This window comes from Stegostoma tigrinum, chromosome 44, assembly GCF_030684315.1.
Source record: "Stegostoma tigrinum isolate sSteTig4 chromosome 44, sSteTig4.hap1, whole genome shotgun sequence".
In the NCBI taxonomy this organism is placed as follows: domain Eukaryota; kingdom Metazoa; phylum Chordata; class Chondrichthyes; order Orectolobiformes; family Stegostomatidae; genus Stegostoma; species Stegostoma tigrinum.
Genome location: NC_081397.1, coordinates 5368061 through 5378157, shown reverse-complemented (window position 1 = coordinate 5378157; position 10097 = coordinate 5368061). Strand labels below are relative to the sequence as shown.

Below are 10097 nucleotides of genomic sequence, written 5' to 3'. Positions count from 1 at the left end.
GCAGAATTACAATCCGTGGGAGGAAATAACCAGATACAGTTCCAGTGACCCTCCCCCCATGATTCCATCAACATTTTCAGTTTCCGCTCTCGGAAATGTGATATTTGAGTTAATAGAATCAATTCAAGTTTATGCTATGTCTGCACTCGGAACCGGGACAGGGATAATTTGACTTATAGACGGAGCTGCAGATGCTGGACAACCTGACATAACAAGGTGTAGAGTCGGATGGACAGAGCGAGCCGAGCAGCATCAGAGGAGCAGGAAGGAGGATCCAGGTCCGAAACGTCAGCTTTCCTGCTCCTCTCATGCTGCTTGGCCTGTTATGTCCAGCCAGCTCTACACCTTGTTATCTCAGGGATCATTTGATCCGGGCTCAGCTCTTTCCTGGAGAGATGTGGGTGGCTCTGAGAAGAGCCTTTGGGTTCAGGTGGTGACACGTTACACCGACTGCTTCATTTCTTTGCTGCTTTCTTGGTCACTTTCGCTTTGGCCTTCGCCTTCGTTCTCACCGATTTCGGGGCCGGCTTTGAGGCCTTGGGGCTCTTGGTCTTTTTCACCTTCTTCACGGGAGTCTTTTTCTGAGGCGCTGCTTTCTTCGCCGCTTTCTTTGGCGTTGGTGCCTTCTTGCCGGCCACTTTCTTTCCTGTTGCTTTCTTGGCTGGGGATTTCTTCGCTGCCACCTTCTTGGCCGTTGTTTTCTTCACGGCTGCTTTCTTGGCGGCTGCTGCGGGTCTCGCCTTCTTTCCCACTTTTGTCTTGACCTGATTCTTTGCGAGTTTGAAGGAGCCGGAGACGCCCTGACCCTTCACCAGAACCAGGGAGCCTTTCGCCAGGCACCTCTTGGTAGCCATCCTGATCTGTGCATTCTGCTTCTCCACATTGACCCCGCTTCTCTGCAGCGCCTTCTTTATAGCGGCCAGAGACGTCCCCTTCCGATCGCTGTTCTCCCCGACAATCTTCACAATCCGCTCGCCCAACCCGGGACCGGCTGGTTTCTTCCTGGGAGCCGCCGCCTTCTTCTTCTTGGGAGCCTTGGGTTTGGTGCTGGCGGAGGCTGGAGGAGCCGTTTCGGCGGCTGCACTGTCGCTCATGTCGGGAACTCTGCGCTGAATCTCTCTCTGTCAGACTGAGCTGGGTCAGCGATGAAGCTGCTGGTGGCGGCACTGAGCAACTTAAAGGCAGCGAGCGGACGGCGCGGAGACAACCTGCCCTCAGCTCCTGCTGCCGCTCTGTGTTTCTCTCTCGACAGAAACTCTCCAATTCCTCTGCAATTCCGCATCTACAGAGAGCCAGGCTCGATCGTTCTTGACCATGACACGGGGAGGTTCGCGGCCAAAAAGTTTTCACTCGAATTGACGGCTCCGTTGTCGAGTTACACGCATTTTGCTGCTGCTCTGATCGCGCTCTCTGAGCTGAGCGCTGGCATTATCCTCACTTTTGGACTGAAATCTTGAAATCAACAAATACACAGCTTTGAATTCTAGCTTTCGGGTTTAGTGGGGAGCAGGTGGATAAATGGAATTGAAAATATTTTCGATCTGCACAAGAGAGATTCGGAAATATCATGATATGAGCGGACAGACAAACACAGTGACGTTAGACTAACACGCCCGCCCTTTTCCCAAAGTCTCTCTGATTCAATATTCACATCCACACAGTCACAGGCCAGAAACATCGCCAAATGTAAATATGGAAGGATATAATTTGTTTTCCTTTCAGCTTTTGCTCGATATCAGGGAGTTCGTTGGAGATTTTCCCCTCAGGAACTGTTAAACTCTCTGAGGCCGGTGTGCTGGAGATTCGCTCTTCTCCACATTCAGCTGCAAAAGCCAATCATCTGGTTTGAAGTTATATTGATCACCCAGATCAGTTTTTTTTCAAAATTTACATTCCGGTGACAATACTCAACATCGGTTCTGGAAGTAATCAGACATAGAAACACAAATAAAGGCAACTTGGCCGAACCAATCGGCCCTTCAAACCTCTCCTCCAACTCATCATGAAAATGGCAGGCCATCTAACTCAATAGCCTGTGTCCGTTTTTCTCTCATATGGAGTCGTTCAGCAAGGATGCATAACCTTCAGTCCAAACATAACATGCCGAATATAATGCCAAACTGAATTAGTTCCACCTGCCTGTCCCTGGCCTGTTTCTTTTCAAATCTATCATGTTTACCTACTTTTCCAAACGCCGTTTCAAGGCTGTATTTGTAGACACATGGGCCGTTTCCTCAGGAAGTTCATTCCACTTGCAGCAGGCTCTGTGACAATAAAACCCTCGTGTCTTTTGTTTTAATCTCTCTCCTGTCACTGTAAAAATGTTCACGCCGTTCCTCAATTCCCCCATCCCAGGCAAAAGACAACTGCCATTAACTCTGTCTCATCCCCTCATTATTTTATGAACTTCTATAAGCTGACTTTCAACATGCTACACTCTAGTGAAAAAAAAACTCCCAGCCTTTCCATCTTTTCTGTATAACTTGAAACCTACATACTCGGCAATTACTGGTGAACCTCTTTTGATCGGTCTCCAACTTAATTCTGTCCTTCCTCTAAATGGCCAACTGGCCTCACCCAATGCCCTGTGTAACGTCAATGTGATTGTCACTTCCTAAACTCAAGGGACTGAGCAGTGAAGGAAAGCGTGCCAAACACCTTCTTCACCTTCCTGTTGAGGTGTGATGCAGACTGAAAAGAATTCTCGGTCCTTCTGTTCTACAACACTACCCATTAATTGTACAAGGCCTACCCTTGTATGTTGCACCAAAATGCAAAACCTCACAGTTATCCAGTTGAGCGCCATTTTGCAGCCCAACCGATTGGATCACGATCCCTTTGTAATCTCAGAAAACCTTCTCCACTCACTCTGCTACTAACTTTGCCAGCATTCACAAACGTGCTTACCATGCCTTCTATATTCTGATTCCAATTATTTTTATAAATGACAAACAAAAACAGAGCCAGTACTAATCCCTGTGGAAACCACTGGTGACAGGCCCCCAGTGTTAAAAACAAACAGACCTCCACCTTCACTCTCTCTCTATTGCCATTAAGCCAATTATACCTTGATTCCCTTTATTCACAATTGCTACACCCAATAACATTTTGAAATCATATAGTGTGTTGGATGTAGCTGATTTCCGTGGTAGAGAATTCCAGAGGCATACCGTTCTCTGTATGAAGAAATCTCTCCCTTTCTCAGCCCTAAATGTCCTATCCCATCTCTGAAAAATGTTACTCACACCATCAGGAATATTTTTCCAGCATTTATATTGTTTATGTCTGCCAGTGTCTTACAGATTTCTAAGAAAATCCCTCATTATTCTGAATTTAAGTACATAAGAACACAAACAATTCAATCTCTCCTTTCATCCCAGCAATCTGCCCACTAAAACTACCTTTATAGTAACACCATCCTTCCCAGATAAGGAGGCCACAGCTGCTGTCAATATTCTCGGTGTTGTCTCACAGATGCTCTGTTAAATTGTCACAATTTCTACTTTTCTCCTGTACTCTAGTTCTCTCTCCATGAAGGAAAACATACCTGTTGTCTTTCTCACTGCCTGCCACACCTACATGCTTAATTTCAGTGATTGATTTGTGAGGGCACCCAGGTCTCATTGAAAATTCCACTGTGTCCATTTATCGACGTCCAGAAAATAAAGTGCCTTCCTTTTATTTTGTGACCAATGTGTATAACCTTACATTTATGCACATTATACCGTGCCTTCCTGGGTGAAATTAAGGACACAGTAATGGGGAGGGGAGTTGAACTGGTTCGCGACTGGGAGGTGCAGTTGTTTACTGCGAGCATAGATGTTCCGCAAAGCAGTCCCTAAGCCTCCGCTTGGTTTCCTCAATGTACAGAAAGCCACACTGTGTACAGCAGATGCAGTACACCACATTGGCGGACATGCAGGTGAACATCTGCATGATGAGGAAAGTCACCTTGGGGCCTGGGATGGGGGTGAGGGAGGATGTGTGGGGGCAAGTGTAGCACTTCCTGTGGTTGCAGGGCAAAGTGCCGGGTGTAGTGGGATTGGACAAGCAAGTCACGGAGAGACTGGTCTCTCCAGAAGACAGGCAAGGGTTGGGTGGGAAAAATGTCTTTGGTGGTGGAGTCGGATTGTAGATGGCAGAAGTGTTGGAGGATGATGCGTTGTATCGGAGGTTGGTGGGGCGGTAATGAACATAGAACAATACAGTGCAGAACAGGCCCTTCAGCCCTCAATATTGCTCCGACCTGCAAACTAATCTAAACCCCTCCCCAACACTATCCCATCATTATTCATCTGCTTATCCAAGGACTGTTTAAATGCCCCTAATGTGGCTGAGTTAACTACATTGGCAGGCATGGTATTCCATGCCCTTACCACTCTCTGAGTAAAGAGCCTGCCTCTGATATCTGTCTTAAATCTATCACTCTTCAATTTGTAGCTATGCCCCCTTGTACAAACTGAAGTCATCATCCTTGGAAAAAGACTCTCACTATCTAATCCACTGATCATCTTGTATGTCTCTATTAAATCACCTCTTAGCCTTCTTCTCTCCAATGAGAACAGACCCAAGTCCCTCAGCCTTTCTTCATAGGGCCTGCGCTCCAGACCAGGCATCATCCAGGTAAATTTCCTTTTCACCTTTTCCAATGCTTCCACATCCTTCCTGTAATGGGGCGACCAGAACTGCACGCAATATTCCAAATGAGGCCGAATGAGCATTTTGTACAATTGCATCATGACATCATGGCTTCGGAACGCAATCCCTCTACCAATCAAACCTATCACACCATCAGCTTTCTTAACAGCAGTATCAACATGGGTGGCAACTTTCATGGATCTATGTACATGGACACCAAGATCCCTCTGCACACCACACTACCAAGAATCTTTCCATTGATCCAGTATTCTACTTTCCTATCATTCCTCCCAAAGTCAATCACCTCACATTTATCGATATTGAACTCCATTTGCCAACTTTCGGCCCAATTCTGCAGTTTCTCCAAGTCTCCCTGCAAACTGCAACATTCTTCCACACTGTCCACCACTCCACCGAATTCAGAGTATTCTGCAAACTTACTAACCCATCCACCAATGACTGCATCCAAGTCATTAACAAAAATGACAAACAGCAGTGGCCCCAAAACAGATCTTTGAGGCACACCACTAATGACCGGGCTCCAGGCTGAATATTTTCCATCAACCACCACTCGTTGCCTTCTTACAGAAAGCCAGAGGACTTTGGGATTCGCTTGGGGCAATTATTGTGAGGGCGTGGTGTGAGGGATATGGCACGGAAAATGCGGGAGACACGGTCGACAGTGTTCTCGATTGCTTGCGGGGGTGATGTTGCGGCCCTTGAAGAACGATGACATCTGGGTTGTGCAGGAGTGGATTGCCTCATCCTGGGAGCAGATGCAGCAGAGGCAAAGGAATTGGGAATAGGGGATGGAAATTTTGCAGGAGGGTGGGTGGGAGGAGGCGTATACCTGGTAGCTGTGGGAGTCGGTGGGCTTGAAATGGACATCGGTTTATACGTGGTCACCTGAGATGGAGACAGAAAGGTCCAGGAAGGAAAGGGATGTGTTGGAGATGGTCCAGGTGAACTTGAGGTTGGGGTGGAAGGTGTTGGTGAAATGGATGAACTGTTTGAGCTCCTCTTGGGAGCATGAGGCAGCGCCGATACATTCATCAATGTGGCGGAAGAAGAGGTGGGGTTTGGGGCCAGTGTCGCTGCAGAAGAGGGACTGTTCTACATAAGCCACAAAGAGGCAGGCATAGCTTGGGCCCATTCCTCAGACAACATGTCCATCCTGGGCATCTTGCAGTGCCATAATGATGCCACCTGGAGGTTGCATGAACATCAATTCATATTCCGCTTGGGAACCCTGCAGCCCAATGGCATCAATGTGGATTTTACCAGCTTCAAAATCTCCGCTCCCCCCACTGCATCAAAAAACCAGCCCAGCTCGTACCAGCCTGCCCAACCTGTTCTTCCTCTCACCTGTCCCCTCCTCCCACCTCAAGCTGCACCTCCGTTTCCTACCTACTAACCTCGTCCCGCCCCCTTGACCTGTCCGTCCTCCCCGGACTGACCGATCCCTTTCCTCCCTCCCAACCCATTGTCTCCTCTGCACATCCCTTCTCCTCTATCCATCTTCGGTCCGCCTCCCCCTCTCTCCGTATTTAGTTCGGAATCCTCTCGCCCTCCCCATTTTCTGATGAAGCGCCTCGGCCCGAAACGCCAGCTTTTTGTGTTCCTGAGATGCTGCTTGGCCTGCTGTGTTCATCCAGCCCCACACTTTGTTATCATAAGATTAGGCGTGATGTTTTGAATTAGGGAGCACATCTAACGGGCCGAATGGCCGTTAGCGACTCCACTTGCCCACCAGAATGTGAGAGCCGGAGGGAGAGAGTTATTAACATGGTCCGGGAAACGATCGAAACTCATCGTTTAGCTTCTGTTTCACGCTCTTTTTTTTGCGAATTGGTATTGAATCGTGGGAAAGAAAACTCATTATATACAAACGGTCTCCGCTCTTTCCCCCACAGCCCCCAGTTGCTTTGCTGAAACTAGGTGTAAAGTGAATTGGGGAAATGATCAGGATAATAAAATGTGAGGCTGGATGAACACAGCAGGCCAAGCAGCATCTCAGGAACACAAAAGCTGACGTTTCCCGCCTAGACCCTTCATCAGAGAGGGGGATGGGGAGAGGGAACTGGAATAAATAGGGAGAGAGGGGGAGGCGGACCGAAGATGGAGAGTGAAGAAGATAGGTGGAGAGAGTATAGGTGGGGAGGTAGGGAGGGGATAGGTCAGTCCAGGGAAGACGGACAGGTCAAGGAGGTGGGATGAGGTTACTAGGTAGCTGGGGGTGCGGCTTGGGGTGGGAGGAAGGGATGGGTGAGAAGAAGAACCGGTTAGGGAGGCAGAGACAGGTTGGACTGGTTTTCGGATGCAGTGGGTGGGGGGGGAAGAGCTGGGCTGGTTGTGTGGTGCAGTCGGGGGAGGGGACGAACTCGGCTGGTTTAGGGAAGCAATGTGGTATACTGCATCCACTGTACCCGGTGCGGCTTCCTCTACATTGGGGAAACCAAGCGTAGGCTTGGGGACCGCTTTGCTGGACACCTCCGCTCAGTTCGCAACAAACAACTGCACCTCCCAGTCGCAAACCATTTCCACCCTCCCTCCTATTCTCTAGATGACATGTCCATCATGGGCCTCCTGCACTGCCACAATGATGCCACCCGAAGGTTGCAGGAACAGCAAATCATATTCCGCCTGGGAACCCTGCAGCCATATGGTATCAATGTGGACTTCACCAGTTTCAAAATCTCCCCTTCCCCTACTGCATCCCTAAACCAGCCTCGTTCGTCCCCTCCCCCGACTGCACCACACAACCAGCCCAGCCCTTCCCCCCCACCCACTGCATCCCAAAACCAGTCCAACCTGCCTCTGCCTCCCTAACCGGTTCTTCCTCTCACCCATCCCTTCCTCCCACCCCAAGCCGCACCCCCAGGTACCTACTAATCTCATCCCACCTCCTTAACCTGTCCGTCTTCCCTGGACTGACCTATCCCCTCCCTACCTCCTCACCTATACTTTCTCCACCTATCTTCTTTACTCTCCATCTTCGGTTTGCCTCCTCCTCTCTCCCTATTTATTCCAGTTCCCTCTCCCCATCCCCCTCTCTGATGAAGGGTCTAGGCGGGAAACGTCAGCTTTTGTGCTCCTGAGATGCTGCTTGGCCTGCTGTGTTCATCCAGCCTCACATTTTATTATCTTGGAATTCTCCAGCATCTGCAGTTCCCATTATCTCTGGGGAAATGATCAATTGATTTCTGTTTCTGGGAATTATTTGCAAAAGTAGCGCATGCGCGATGTCCCTAACGAAAACGAAGTGCATTTGGCTGTTGAGAGGAGCGCATGCGTGAGGCCCTCCCCCTGCGCTGCCATTGAGGGGCATTTACTCAGTGAGTGGAAGCCGTTTGTTTGAAACAGACCGCAATGGAGAGACCAGCGCCCAGGGAAGCGAGGGAGCAGCAGGCTCCTTCCGGCAGCGCATCGAGATGTGAGTCTGGGACACAGAGGGGGGCTCCGAGACCGGCATTGATTCGGGCTCAGTTCAGGGAGAACCGGGGGCTGTTGGTAAGAGGCCGAGCGGGGCAGGAACTGGTCCCGGAACTTGGAGAGAGAGCGGCCTGGGGGCGGGGAGAGGGAGGCCTTTCTCGGGCTGTGTGTGGGCCTGCTGAGGGAGTCACAGCGGCAAGAAGATGCTGGGGGTCAGTCTTGTGGTTTTCAAATCCCCAACCACTGATGGAAATTCATTGTTTGGCTTCTGTTTCATGCTGTTTGTTGACATTGTGCAGTCAAAGTCGAAACACAGACAAGACTGGAAATAATAAGAACCCTGTAAAGGTCATGGATTGAGTCACTATATTCTACAGTTAGTGCATTGGGATTTGGTAACATGAACTGCGCAGACATTGCAGTGGCTCTGGTTAGCACCTCACGTGGAGCTGTACAGTTATCGTTCCATTTCTAGATTTTACTCAATTGCTTTCGAAGGAGATATATTTTTAAAAAAATATCCTTAGACAAGGCGCAGCTGAAAGTTAAAATGGAATCTGACCTGCATTTGAATTGATGACTTTAAAGAAAAGGTAGATGTCTCATGACACTGTCATCATCTCTCAGGTTCTTTTGAAATGACAGGCTTTTGGAGCACTGTTCTTCAGAAGAAGTTAAAGAAAATAAACATCCTACTAATTATTAACTGAGTATTACAGTAATCTTTTTGATATTGTAAAACTTAATTGATGTTGATTTACAGGAGTAAACACTTCTGTCTTCCCCCAGGAAAACACTTGCAGGAACAAGACAATGTTATGTGTGCTTGGTACCAAGCCAAGGGTGACCAGCTCCTTCGAACAACCAACAGGTATGTTACCATCTCCAAGCAGAGAACACCCTTTCCACAGGCACAGAGCAAATTGAGTCAGAGATACATTCAACTCAATTTCTGGTGACATGCATGCAAGCCAACAGTCAAACACAACCAACAAAATAAAAATAGTTTTTTCCCCTTCCTCTGTTTTCTCAACACACCACCCTGTTTCAAAAAAAGATCATTTGTAGCCTATTGGCATTTACGGCATTTTTGAAAATGAATAGACTGAATTTTCGTCTGAAATAGACACAAAAGAACGGCAGTAAATCTACACTGATTAAGCATGTTTTCAAACTTACTGTCGAGGTGAAGAAATAGTTCATGCTGTTACATAGTTACACCAACCAAACATATAGCAGATAATGAGGACAGATATGGAAGAAAACATTCACGTTATCATCAGTAACTGAGCAGGACAGCATTCATCTTTTAATTTAATTAATTAATGTGCCTTCCAAATGCACATCCTGTCCCAAAGCCTGACATAGAATGCCAGCAGAGTGTATGCACACACTTTCTGGCACACACACACACTCCACTGTGTTGTAAATATATAGACTATCCCCATCACACGTGTCACACCGTCTAACAGCCATGAAGATCATGTATATTGCAAACCTCACAGTGTAACAATGAAGATGCTTTCCACTCACGGATTTCAGGTCAGAGAGCTAGCCTTTCATGATAAGCGACAAATGGAAAAGAATGTGAGCGAAATACCTAAATCCTCGTGTGGACATGCACTCCCGTGTTCATAATGTGAATATCACTCATTCACCGTGTTTGGGTAAAAAAAAAGGACAAATTTTGTGGAGTTCAGTTCAGGCAAATGCGAGGTGATGCATTTTGAAAGATCCACTTCAAGAGCGAACTATGTGGTAAATGGAAAAGCCCTGGCAAAAATTGATGCTCAGAGAGATCTGGGTGTTCAGGTCCATTGCACCCTGAAGGTGGCAACACAGGTCGATAGAGTGGTCAAGAAGACATACTGCATTCTTTCCTTTGTCGGGTGGGTCATTTAGTGCAAGAGTTGTCAGGTCATGTTACAGTTGTATAGGGCTTTGGTTTGAACACATTTGGAATATTGTTTTCAGTTCAGGTCACCACATTACCAAAAGGATGTTGATGCTTTGGAGAAGGTGCAGAG

The 10097-nt window shown here is 47.8% G+C and overlaps 1 protein-coding gene across 1 annotated transcript in view; it reads right to left on the bottom strand.

The window, feature by feature from the left end:
* The window catches only part of LOC132206903 (uncharacterized), a 205547-nt gene that overhangs the window by 174487 nt on the left and 20963 nt on the right, over positions 1–10097 (bottom strand). The window lies entirely within an intron of this gene.